This window comes from Elephas maximus, chromosome 11 (assembly GCF_024166365.1).
Source record: "Elephas maximus indicus isolate mEleMax1 chromosome 11, mEleMax1 primary haplotype, whole genome shotgun sequence".
Lineage (NCBI taxonomy): Eukaryota > Metazoa > Chordata > Mammalia > Proboscidea > Elephantidae > Elephas > Elephas maximus.
The window spans coordinates 61,657,575-61,670,990 of record NC_064829.1 but is presented as its reverse complement, the minus strand read 5'-3'; the positions used below and the strand labels follow the sequence as shown (position 1 = coordinate 61,670,990).

Sequence of the window (13,416 nt, the reverse complement as noted above, 5' to 3'; positions counted from 1 at the left end):
GCAGAATTAGAAATAATGATTTATAAATATGAGTGACCACTGAAGCATTATTTTTAACAGTGAAAACACTAAATGCTCTAAGAATGGCTAAATTAAAAAAAAAAAAATCATATCAAAGAGAAAAGTACAAGCTAATATAAATATTTTTTAAAGCATGAATCCAATTTTGCAAAATAATCAAAAAATATTCCTCTTCTAGGAATGAATACTGTGGAAACAATTAGGCAAATACATAAATAAGTGCATATAAGAATGTCCATTATTATTGTTTACAAAAGAGAAAAATTGGACTTTGACAACATCAGTTTTGCTGGATTGGTGGGAAAGGCAGTAGAGATAGACTGTAGAAAACAACACTTGAGAGAAATTTTGTAGTTAAAAAAAAAAAAAAACAGGAATGAGGAGATGCCTTCAGGTAGATATGGGTCCAAGAAACACATTTTTTAGGTGGAGACAAGACGGCTGAATACTCAGAAGTTTTCTGTGTTCCCTCTTACAACAAAGACCTGAAAAAACAAGTGAATTGATTATATATGAGAATCTAGGAGCCCTGAACATTAAAGGCAAAGTTGAGGAATTGGACTGAACAGCACAGGGAGGGAAAGACAGTTCAGAAGTGGCAAGGAATTGCCAGACCTGACCTGGCAGGAACCGGCACCCGGAAGGCCAGACTGGTGCCAGCAGTGAGGCAAGCAGTGGTGGTCGGGACTCATTTTCCACATTGGGAGACCGAGCAGTGGAGAGTCTACTCGAGCCTCCAGAACCAGTGAAAAGTGGTGCTCATTGGCAAAAGATAAGTACATGCTTCCAACCTACCATGCCGATTAAAAAACACTCCTTTGGGGAAAACTTCTCTCTCAATTACCTGCTTCCTCCCCACTCTGCACCAGTCCAGGCTGGTTTCAGTGATTGCCAGTTCCTCTGGGCCAGAAATAGGACCTGTCAAGTGTCCTGAGACATTCTCCGGGACTTGGAGAGAGAACAAATTAACGAACAGGTAAAAATAATCCATCAGCTCCCCTAAGCTGGGTTCTCAGGCCAGCCATAGCTCCTTTGTCTAGGCACAGGCATACTGGGTCCATGGATTTTGAATGCCTTTCACCTGTGCATAGATCAGTGTGGGCACATTTCGACAGTGTAGGCTCTTGTTACCACAATACAACAGGGTATATACCTGAAACCTAATTTCACTGTATCACCTATATGATGGAGTAGCAGGTTTGTGACATTTGACACCGCTCTGCCTATTAAGCAGGGTCTTCACATCAGGGGACTAAGGACTGGTGGCTCCACCCATGCCACCTAGCCACCTACAACAGGGGTCCAAGAATAAGTGGTTCCTCCCATTCCTTACAGCCAACAGCACTGGGTGCCCATTCCAAGTGCAAAACCCATCTACCTATGTGTCCTAGGGAACAAGGACATGTCCTCCCAGACAATCAAGGGCAGATGTCAGCCCCCTGCCTTGCACAGCATGTGACCCCCTACTGCAGCCAAATACCTGTGCCTACACCAATCACTCCTGCCCATGTAAGACTGTAGGGAAGAGCCTGCACCACACACTTAGTGACCAACTACTTGGGCACCTGAGCTGAATCCATACAAGAAAAGTAAACGGACTTCTGGGCTCATATACCTAATACCTGGTGACAGGACATTAGAGCTTCAAAGGCAGCAATAATCAAACTAGCTCACATAAGCAGCCTATATGGTCATATCAAAACACAACAAGGAGATAGGACACAGAAAGCAAACATAAAATAAATAAATATAATAACTCATTGATGACTGAGAGACAACAGTCAACATCAAATCACATAAAGAGGCAGATCATGATGGTTTCAGTAAGATCCCAAAACAAGGAATCAAGAAATCTTCCAGAGGAAGAGAATTCCCTAGAATTACCAGAGGTAGAATACAAAAGATTAATATACAGAACTCATCAAGAGATCAGGAAGGAAATCAGGCAAAATCCAGAACAAACCAAGAACACACAAATAAAGCAACAGAGGAACTTAAGCAGATTAGACAAGAGCATAATGACAAACTTAACAGGCTGCAACAATCCATAGAGAGACAGCACACAGAAATCCAGAAGATTAACAATAAAATTTCAGAATTAGACAACTCAGTAGAAAGCCATAGGAGCAGAACTGAGGCAATGGAAGTCAGAATCAGCGAAATTGAAGAAAGAGCACTTGATACCAATTTATATGAGGAAAAATCAAATCAAATAATTTTTAAGAAATTGAAGAAATCCTAAGAATTATGTGGGACTTTATCAAGAGGAATGACCTATGAGTGATTGGAGTACCAGAACAAGGGGGGATAACAGAAAATACGAAAAGAATCGTTGAAGATTTCTTGGCAGAAAACTTCCCTGACATTGTGAAAGATATCTATCTAAGATGCTCATTGAACCCCACACAAGGTAGATCCCAAAAGAAAGTCATCAAGACATATAATAATCAAACTTGTCAAAACCAAAGATGAAGAAGAGAGAATTTTAAGAACAGCTAGGGATAAACGAAAAGTCATAGACAAAGGACAGTCTGTAAGAATAAACTCTGACTACTCAGCAGAAACCATGCAGGCAAGAAGGCAATGAGATGACATATATAAAGCCTTGAAGGAAAAAAAAAAATTGCCAGCCAAGAATTATATACCCAGAAAAACTGTCTCTCAGGTATGATGGTGAATAGGGCATTTCCAGATAAAAGGACATTTAGAGAATTTGCAAAAACCAAACCAAAATTACAAGAAATACTAAAGGGAGTCCTCCAATTAGCAAATCAATAACATCAGGTAACAACCCAAGACTAGAATGCAAGACAGAGCAACCAGATATTAACCCAGATAGAGAAGTCACAAAAATAAATCAAAGCTAAAACACTGAGAATAGGCAAACAGAGACATCAATACGTAAAAGATGACAACATTAAAACAAAAAAGAGGGACTAAAAAAGTAGTCATAGATCATCCATATGGAGAGGAAGTCAAGGTGATATAAAGAAAAAAGAATTTGGTTTAAACTTAGGAAAATAGGGGTAAATATTAAGGTAACAACAAAGAAAACTAGCAATCTTATACATCAAAATAAAAAACAAGAAAAACATAAAGACTCGGCAGATACAAAAGCAAAAACAATGAAAAAGAGGAAGAGACAATGTATAAAGAAAAACTACTCAGCACAGAAAATTAAGTGGAAAAAAGAAACTGTCAACAACACACAAAAAAAGACATCAAAATGATAGCACTAAACTCGTACCTATCAATAATTATGCTGAATATAAATGGACTAAATGCACCAATAAAGAGACAGAGAGTGGCAGAATGGATAAAAAACACTACCTGTCTATATGCTGCCTACAAGAGACACACCTTAGACTTAAAGACACAAACAAACTAAAACTCAAAGGATGGAAAAAAATATATATATCAAGCAAACAACAATCAAAAAAGAGCAGGAGTGGCAATATTAACCTCTGACAAAATCTACTTTAAAGTAAAATCCACAACAAAGGATAAGGAAGGAAACTATATAATGATTAAACTGTCAATACACCAGGAGAACATAACCATAATAAATATTTACACACCCAACAACAGGGCTCTAAAATACATAAAACAAATACTAATGGAGATAGACACCACTACAGTAATAGTAGGAGACTTCAACACAACACTTTTAGTAAACATCCAGAAAGAAGCTCAATAAAGACATGGAAGATTTAAACACCACAATCAACCAACTTAACCTCACAGACCTATACAGAACATTCCACCCAACAGTGGCCAAGTATACTTTCTTTTCCAATGCACATGGAACATTCTCCAGAATCGACCACATATTGGAGCATAAAGCAAGCCTTAACAGAATCCAAAACATCAAAATATTACAAAGCATCTTTTCTGACCATAAAGCCATAAAAGTAGAAATCAATAACAGCAAAAATCCAAACCCATGGCAGTTGAGTTGATTCCGACACACAGTGATCCTATAGGACAGAGTAGAACAGCTCCATAGAGTTTCCAAGGAGCACCTGGTAGATTTGAACTGCCAATTTTTGGTTAGCAGCTGTAGCAGTTAATTACTACACCACCAGGGTTTCCAGTAACAGAAAAAGGAAAAAACAAAAACAAACACACACATGGAAACAGAACAACACCTTGCTCAACAACTACTGGGTTATAGAAGAAATTAAGGATGAAATAAAGAAATTCACAGAATCAAGTGAGAATAAAAATACATCCTACCAGAACCTTTGGGACACAGCAAAAGCAGTGCTCAGAGGTCAATGTATATCAATAAATGCACACATCCAAAGAGAAGAAAGGGACAAAATCAAAGAATTATCCCTACAACTAGAACAAATACAAAGAGAGCAGCAAAAGAAACACTTGAGCTCCAGAGGAAAGCAAACAATCAAAATTAGAGCAGAATTAAATGAAGTAGAGAATAGAAATATAATTGAAGAATTAACAAGACTAAAATCTGGTTCTTTGAAAAGATCAACACAATCGATAAACCATTAACCAAACTGACAAAATAAAAAAAGTAGGGGAAGAAAATAACCTGAATAAGAAATGAAATGGGCAGTATCACAAAACACCCAACTGAAATTAAAAGAATCATAACAGAATACTATGAAAAATTGTACCCTAACAAATTAAAAAACCAGGAGGAAATGGACAAATTTCTAGAAACACATTACCTATGTAAACTAAAACAAACAGAGGTAGAACAACTAAATAAACCTATAACAAAGTAAGAGATTGAAAAGGTAATTAAAAAACCCGCAACAACAAAAAAAGCCCTGGCCTTGATGGCTTCACTGTAGAATTTTACGAACTTTCAGAGAAGAGTTAACACCACTATTACTAAAGGTATTTCAGAGCATAGAAAAGAATGGAATATTCCCAAACTTATTCTATGAAGCCAGCATAACCATAATACCAAAACCAGAAAAAGACACCACAAAAAAAGAAAATTACAAAGCAATATCCCTCACAAACATAGGCGCAAAAATCCTCAACAAAATTCTAGCCAATAGAATTTAACAACATATCAAAAAAAAAAAAAAAAAAAAAAATCACCACGACCAAGTGGGATTCATACCGGTATGCAGGGATGGTTTAACATTGGAAAAACAATCAATGTAATCCATCATATAAATAAAATAGAAGACAAGAACCAGGAGATCTTATCAATTGATACAGGAAAAGCATTTGACAAAGTCAAACACCCATTCATGATAAAAACTCTCAGCAAAATAGGAGTAGAAGAGAAATTCCTCAACATCATAAAGTGTATTTATACAAAGCCAATAGCCAACACCATCCTACATGGAGAAAGTCTGAAAGCATTCCTCTTGAGAAGCAGAAACAGACAAGGATACCCTTTATCATCGTTACTCAACATTGTGCTGTAGCTCCTAACCAGAGCAATTAGGCTAGATAAAGAATAAAGGGCATCCAAATTGGTAAGGAAGAGAAAGAAAAGTATCTGTATTTGCGGATGACGTGATCTTATACACAGAAAACCCTATAGAATCCACAAGAAAATGATTTGAACTAATAGAAGAGTTCAGCAGAGTATCAATATACAAGATAAATACACAAAAATTACATCAACAAAAAGAACGTCAAAGAGAAAATCATCATATCAATACCATTTACGATAGCCCCCAAGAAGATAAAATACTTAGGAATAAATTGAACCAGAGACAAAAAAAAAAAAAACAGTACAAAGAAAGCTCTAAGACACTACTATAAGAAACCAAAAGAGATCTACATAAGCAGAAAAACATACCTTGCTCATAGATTGGAAGACTCAACATTATAAATATGTCTATTCTACCCAAAGTGATCTACAGATATAATGCAATCCCTATCCAAATTCCAATGGCATTTTTTAATGAGATGGAGAAACAAATCACCAATATCATATGGAAAGGAAGGAGGCCCCAGACAAGTAAAACTTTACTGAAAAAGAAGAACAAAGTGGGAGGCCTCACTCTACCTGATTTTAGAACCTATTATACCACCACAGTAGTCAAACAGCCTGGGACTGCTACAACACGTACATAGACCAATGGACCAGAATTGAGAATCCAGACATGATGCTATCTACCTATGAGCAGTTGATATTTGACAAAGGTCCAAAGCCAGTTAAACGGGAAAAGATAGTCTCTTTAACAAATGGTGCTGGCATAACTTGATACCCATCTGCAAAAAAATGACCCATACCTTGCACCATGGACAATAACTAACTCAAAATAAATCAAAGACCTAAATACAAAATCTAAAACAATAAAGATCATGGAAGAAAAAATAAGGACAATGCTAGGAGACCTAATACGTGGCATGAACAGTATACAAAACATTACTAACAACACACAAATACCAGAGGGGAAGGTAGATAACTGGGAGAGCCTAAAAATCAAACACCTAGGCTCCTCCAAAAACTTCACCAAAAGACTAAAAAGACAACCTACAGACTGGGAAAGCATTTTTGGCTAAAACAAATCCAATCAGCATCTAATCTCTAAAGTCTACAAGGTACTGCAAAACCTCAACAACAAAAAAGACAAACAATACAGTTAAAAAATGGGCAAAAGATATGAATAGTCACTTCACCAAAGAAGACATTCAAGCGGTTAACAGATACATGAGAAAATGCTCATGATCATTAACCTTTAGAGAAATGCAAATCAAAACTACAATGACATACCGTCTCACCCCAACAAGACTGGCATTAACACAAAAAACGCAAAATAATAAGTGTTAGAGAGGTTGTGGAGAGACTGGAACACTTATACTCTGCTAGTGGGAATGTAAAATGGTACAACCACTTTGGAAATTGATTTGGCACTTCCTTAAAAAGCTAGAAATAGGACTATCATACGATCCAGGAATCCCACTTTTTGGAATATATTCCAGAGAAATAAGAGCCCTCATACAAATAGATATATGCACACCCATGTTCACTGCAGCACTGTTTACAATAGCAAAAAGATGGAAACAATGAAGATGTACATCAATGGATAATGGATAAACAAGTTATGGTATGTATTCACACAATGGAATACTAAACAATGATACAGAACAACAATGAATCTGTGAAATGTCTCATAACATGGATGAATCTGGAAGGTATTATGCTGAGTGAAATTAGTAAGTTGCAAAAGGACAAATATTATATGAGACCACTATTATAAGAACTAAAGAAAAGGTTTAAACACAGAAGAAAACATTCTTTGGTGGTTACAAGGATGGGGAGGGAGGAGGGGGGTATTCACTAATTAGATAGCAGACAAGAATTATTTTAGGCGAAGGTAAGGACAATACACAATACAGGGAAAGTCAGCACAAGTGGACTAAACCAAAGGCTAAGAAGTTTCCTGAATACTACCAAACACTTTGAGGGACAGAGTAGCAGCAGTGGGGGTCTGGGAATCATGGTTTCAGGGGACACCTAGGTCAATTGGCATAGCAAAGTGTGTTAAGAAAATGTTCTGCATCCCACTTTGGTGAGTGGCACCTAGGGTCTTAAAAGCTAGCAAGTGGCTATCTAAGATGCATCAATTGGTCTCAACCCACCTGGAGCAAAGGAGAATGAAGAACACCAAAGACACAAGGAAAATATGAGCCCAAGAGAAAGGCATGGCCACTTAAGCCAGAGGCTCCATCAGCCTGAGACTGAAAGAAGTAGAGGGTGCTTGGCTACCACCAGTGACCACCCTGACAGGGAATACAACAGAAAGTCCCTGACAGAGCAGGAGAAAAGTGGAGTGAAGAACTCAAATTCTAATAAAAAGACCAGACTTAATGGTTTGATTGCAACTGGAGGGATCCCAGAACATATGGCCCCTGGACTCTCTGTTAGCCCAAAACTGAAACCATTCCCAAAGCCAACTCTTCGGAGAAAGATTCGACTGGATTATAAAACATAAAATGATACTTGTGAAGGGTGTGCTTCTTAGCTCAAGTAGATACATGAGACTAAATGGGCAACTCCTGTCCAGAGATAAGATGAGAGAGTAAAGAGAGACAGGAGCTGGTTGAATGGACACTGGAAATTAGGGTGGAAAGTAAAAGTATACTGTTGCATTACAGGGAGAGCAAGTAGGGTCACATAACAATGTGTGCATAAATTTTTGTATGAGAAACTAACTTGAACTTTAAACTTTCACTTAAAGCACAATAAAAAAAATGCATTTTTTTGTAAGATAGGAGAATACTATAGCATATATGTATGCATGTGGATTGGAAATGATCTAGCAGAGAGTGTAAAAGAGATGATGCAGGGGCAAGTGAGGACAAATGCTGGAGCAATGCTTTCGAGTACCCGAGAACATAAGGGGACTAGCGTGTGATGAAGGGGCTGGCCTCAGATCAGGGGGAAAAGAAGCATGTGGGACACAAACACAGGTTGGATAGATGTAGACTACATGGTCATTCTCTTCTATTGCTTCTATTTTCACAGCGAACTAGAAAGCAAAGTCATCAGTTGAGAGTGAGATGAAGAAGAGGTAGTGGAGGGATACAGACAAAGGAAATGAAGTAATTATACAGGCACCAGGGAGACTGAGTAGAGTAGGGGAATACAGTCTCATTGCCAAGGAGCATTAGGGCCACTTTTGTGTAGTGGCCATCTTAATTAAAAGAGACCAGTCAACAAGTTTCTCTGCTTTTTGCCCATCATGTTCAGCTTCAAGGGTTCATGAGCAAAGTGGGTAAAAATTGGATTTCACTGGGGTTGGGATTTTGCCAGTTGAGTTACTTTATCATGCTGAATTTGAAGCTTGTGCCGTCCATCCTCTTTTGTAGTCATTATATTCTCTCTTGGCCTCAGCCTGTTTGGGAGTTTTCAATCACTTGCCACAGAATAAGTCCTAACTTTCAGAGACTCTGCTTCTTTTTTAACCAGTATGTAAGGCAGACTAAAGCAGAAAATTCTGAACTCATTAAGAGGTCTTAAGTGAAGTACCGGGTATGTCATTATATTTTTTATGATTTCATGTGAGTTGCCGAGAAAAGCCAGACTTAGAGCCAGAGGGAATTTTCTGGGGGAGTCACCATTTCCACCTCAACTGCTAGTCTGACTTGAACTGCAGTTATTTCTTTTTATTATTAACTCCTTTCCCCAGCAGTCAGCTTCAGTGCTCATAATTCTGCTCAGAAAAGACTCTTTGCACGCCCTGTACACTCTGTCCCCCTCAAGTTCTCACAGCTACCCATGGTACACTAGATCTTCATCCCTCAGGGGTTTTGTCATGAGTGCGTTTTCCTGACCTATTTTTCCATGCAAGTACAAAAGTATCAAATGTGGAAGCTTGAGATTTCACTATTGCACCTTATGAAACAGGTTGGTAGAAAGTGGCTCCAGAGACAAAATATATAGGACCATAGATTCCTAACTTCTAGAAACATTTTTACATCAATGACAATTGTAGGATAATGCTATTCAGCTATTTGAATCCCCTCCCTAATCAGCTTTGCTCTTCCCCAAAGCATGCTGGGGATGAATTCAGGATGGACTCGGGCTAAGGTACGAGGCCGGGAGTGGCATGACTAGGCTGGCGGCCAAGGCCGAGGAATGCCTTAATAACAAGAAAGAAAACATCTGGGCCCGGATGGGAAGTCCCTGGGAACACTGACTACCCAAGGACGTGGGAGAAAACAATGAACCTTGGTCCCGACTGGAATGGTATATGAGCTTGTGTCCCTTGTTAGATGGTTGTGGAAAATACTCCAGCTGGCCACCACTGGAGAATAGCTGCTTCCCAGTGTCAGTAAGTTTTCCTGAATAAACTCATGAATCTGTTGGAAAGGGCTAAGTGTTAGTTCTTCAGATTATCTGCCAGGACGCACAGTGAGGGTCTTTCCTTCTTGGGGCTGTGCCCTGACATGATACACCTATAAATTAGACTTTTCTTCAAAATGGATTCACGCAATGCATTCGAAGTATGTTTCTCAAAACACAAATAACCCCATAAATCATGAAAGAAAGGTAAGATCGATAAGTGCCTGTATCAAATCCAAAGGGCTGACAATGGGGAAATCAAATGGGAAAAACATAAACTGGATCTAACTATTTGCCAAGAAATTATCTTTCCCGCAAGCAAAGGGCTTTCAATATGCTTTTTTTCTTGATTTTTTCCTCCTAAAGGGGAATATATACAGAAAACTTCAGAAGCAATTCTTTATCTTTTTTTTGTTTTGATTTTATGAGACTTTTTTTTTTTTTTTAACCTTGAGGACTCAATCTTTGTAGTATAAAAAGTAAATTGACTTAAAAAAAAAGAAAATACGTTTTGTATCACTTCTCTGGGATGGCATTTTCAATGTTACTCAAACAGGAAAGACTGTGACTGACACCCAAAGCAGGAGACATTCCACAAAAAAAAAAAAAAACCTGTCAGTCAGCTTGAGTCCCTGGGTGGTACAAGTAGTTAACACGCTTGGCTGCCAACTGAAAGGTTGGTGGTTTGTATCCACCCAGAGATTCCTTGAATGAAAGGCTTGGTGATCAACTAATGAAAAATCAGCCATTGAAAACCCTACGGAGCACAGTTCTACTATGACACGCACAGGAGCATCCTGAGTTGGAACGAACTCTACAGCAACTGATTTGGTTTTGGTTGGTCAGCCAGCTTGCTTATTTACTAGACTATCACATTCCTATGTCACCACATGGAAACCCTGACGATGTAGTGATTAAGAGCTACGGCTGCTAATCAAAAGGTCAGGAGTTCAAATCCACCAGATGCTCCTTGGAAACCGGATGGGGCAGTTCTACTCTGTCCTTTAGGGTCACTATGAGTTAAAATCGACTTGATGATACTGGTTTTTTTTTTTTTTGGTTTATGTCTCCAGACCAGTTAAACAAAGAATTGGAAGGAAAAAAAAAAAAGGAAGAACAGCTTTGCACAAAAATAAAATTAGTTTAGCCCACATACACATATCATAGTGTATCTATATATATGAAACATTATATTCCTATGTACTGATTTTTAATATAAGTGAAAACACATAGTATGAAGAATGTGTCACCAAGACCTTTTGAGAGCTCTTCCAGAAAAATAACTTTAGAACACTTTAAACTATTGATAAAGTTTAATTCTTTAGAAATAATTTGAGTTTGATATTTAGAATATATAATTTTGACAAATGCTAACTTACACTCATTTTTATAATCTGTATTTTTCCATTTACTTATTCTATTGCCCTTCATTTTTCATTTCTCAACTTAAATTTTATTACTTATTCAAAATACGAATAAACCAAATGTTTGGGGTTTGCTTGTGTATATTAAAGATGTTTCTGTCTGGTCTAAACCCTTTATTACCCTCATAAACATGAAAAAAATTAGAAGGTCTCCTTCACCTCCCATATTTCAGAGATCTTCACTTTTAGCAACCTCCAACTCTCCAAATAATAATAAACTAAAAATAAAACCAAACCTAATGCTGTCAATTCCAACTCATAGCAACCTTATAGGACAGAGTAGAACTGCTCCCACAGGGTTTCCAAGGAGTGGCTGGTAGATTCAAACTTCTGACATTTTGGCTAGCTACCAAGTTCTTAGCCACTGTACCACCATCCTAAATAATAGTATATCAGTGTAAATAAAAGTTGTTCAGAAATTTTTGATCAGAAAAAATTGAGAAACCTGATTAATATATAGCACAAAAAAGCAACACAGTGAATCTAGTCTAAGAAAGAATTTTACCAAGATTCTAAATGACCATGTCAGAGGGAATTTCAAGAGTGATCCATGGTCCAATATGCAGGTTATGTAACCTCACTTACAGGTGTGAGAGCACTGCTCAAAAGGGTAATAGAGTAAATTTGAAAACCTAGGGGAAATTGGCAAACTCCTAGAAATACACTACCTACCTAAAGTAACACAAACTGAGGTAGAAAATTTGGAAGACCCATACAAGAGAAGAGTTTGAAAAGGTAATCAAAAAACTCCCAGAGAAAAAGTTCTGGCCCAGATGGCTTCACTGGTGAAGTCTACCAAACATTCAAAGAAGAGCTCATACAAATACTACTCAAACTATTTCAGAACATAGAAAAGAAAGAGTACTTCCAAATTCATTCTATGAAGTCACCATAATTCTGATACCAAAACCAGGCAAAGATACCACAAATAAAGAAAATTATAGACCAATAACTCTCACAAATATAGATGCATAAATTCTCAACAAAATTCTAGCCAGGAGAATTCAGCATCATATAAAAAAATAAGTGGGATTCATACCAGGTATGAAAAGATGGTTCAACATTAGAAAATCAATCAACATAATCTACCACATAAATATAACAAAAGAATTACAAGATCATCTCTTTTGATGCAGAAAAGGCATTCGATAAAATCCAACACCCATTTCTGATTAAAAACTCTCAATAAGATAGGGATAGAAGGGAAACTACTGGAGAGACTGAGTTACTGGGCTGAGGGCTGGGGATCTTGGTCTTGGGGGACATCTAGCTCAATTGACATAACATAAATCATAAAGAAAATATTCTATATCGTTCTTTGATGAGTAGCATCTGAGGTCTTAAAAGCTTGTGAGCACCCATTTAAGATACAACTACTGGCCCCACCCCACCTGGAGCAAAGGAGAATGAAGAAAACCAAAAACACAAGGGAAAGATTAGTCCAAAGGACTAATGGACCACAAGTACCACAACCTATATCAGACTGAGTAGGGAAAAACTAGATAGTACCAGCTACCACCATTGACTGTTCTGACAGGTATCACAATAGAGATGGTCCCAGACAGAACTGGAGAAAAATGTAGAATGAAATTCAAACTAATGAAAAATGACCAGATTTACTGGTCTTACAGAAACTGGAGAAACCCTGAGAGTATGGTCCCCGGACACCCTTTTAGCTCAGTACTGAAGTCACTCCCGAGGTTCACTCTTCATTCAAAGATTAGACAAGGCTGTGAAACGAAAATAACACAGGTAGTTCAACTATGTATATGAGACTAAATGAGCACACCAACCCAAAACCTGAGAAGGCAGAAAGGGACAGGTAACCCAGACAAATGGAAAGGGGAGAGTGTTAACACATTGTGGGCTGACAACCAATGTCACAAAACAATGTGTATATTAATTATTTAATGAGAAACTAATATGCTCTGTAAACTTTCACCTAAAGCACAATAAAAAAATAAAAATGAAGAGTGATTGATAAAATACCAGGCTACCTGCCTCCTGATGTGGTGATCTATGTATTTTACTTCATTGTCTAGGATAATGTGTTTCAGTGAAGGTTGGTATTAGCAGGCTTCAGTGAAGTGATAGGTTATAATAATAACACTGCTCCTTTCCAAAATTTCTCTCCCACTAGTATCCTATGGTACCTAAATTTCCCACCAGGAACATCTTCCTTTG

At 37.7% G+C, this 13,416-nt stretch overlaps 1 protein-coding gene across 1 annotated transcript in view; it reads right to left on the bottom strand.

Annotated features, from left to right (window-relative positions):
* Positions 1-13,416, bottom strand: part of DCC (DCC netrin 1 receptor) — a 1,314,656-nt gene that overhangs the window by 542,437 nt on the left and 758,803 nt on the right. The window lies entirely within an intron of this gene.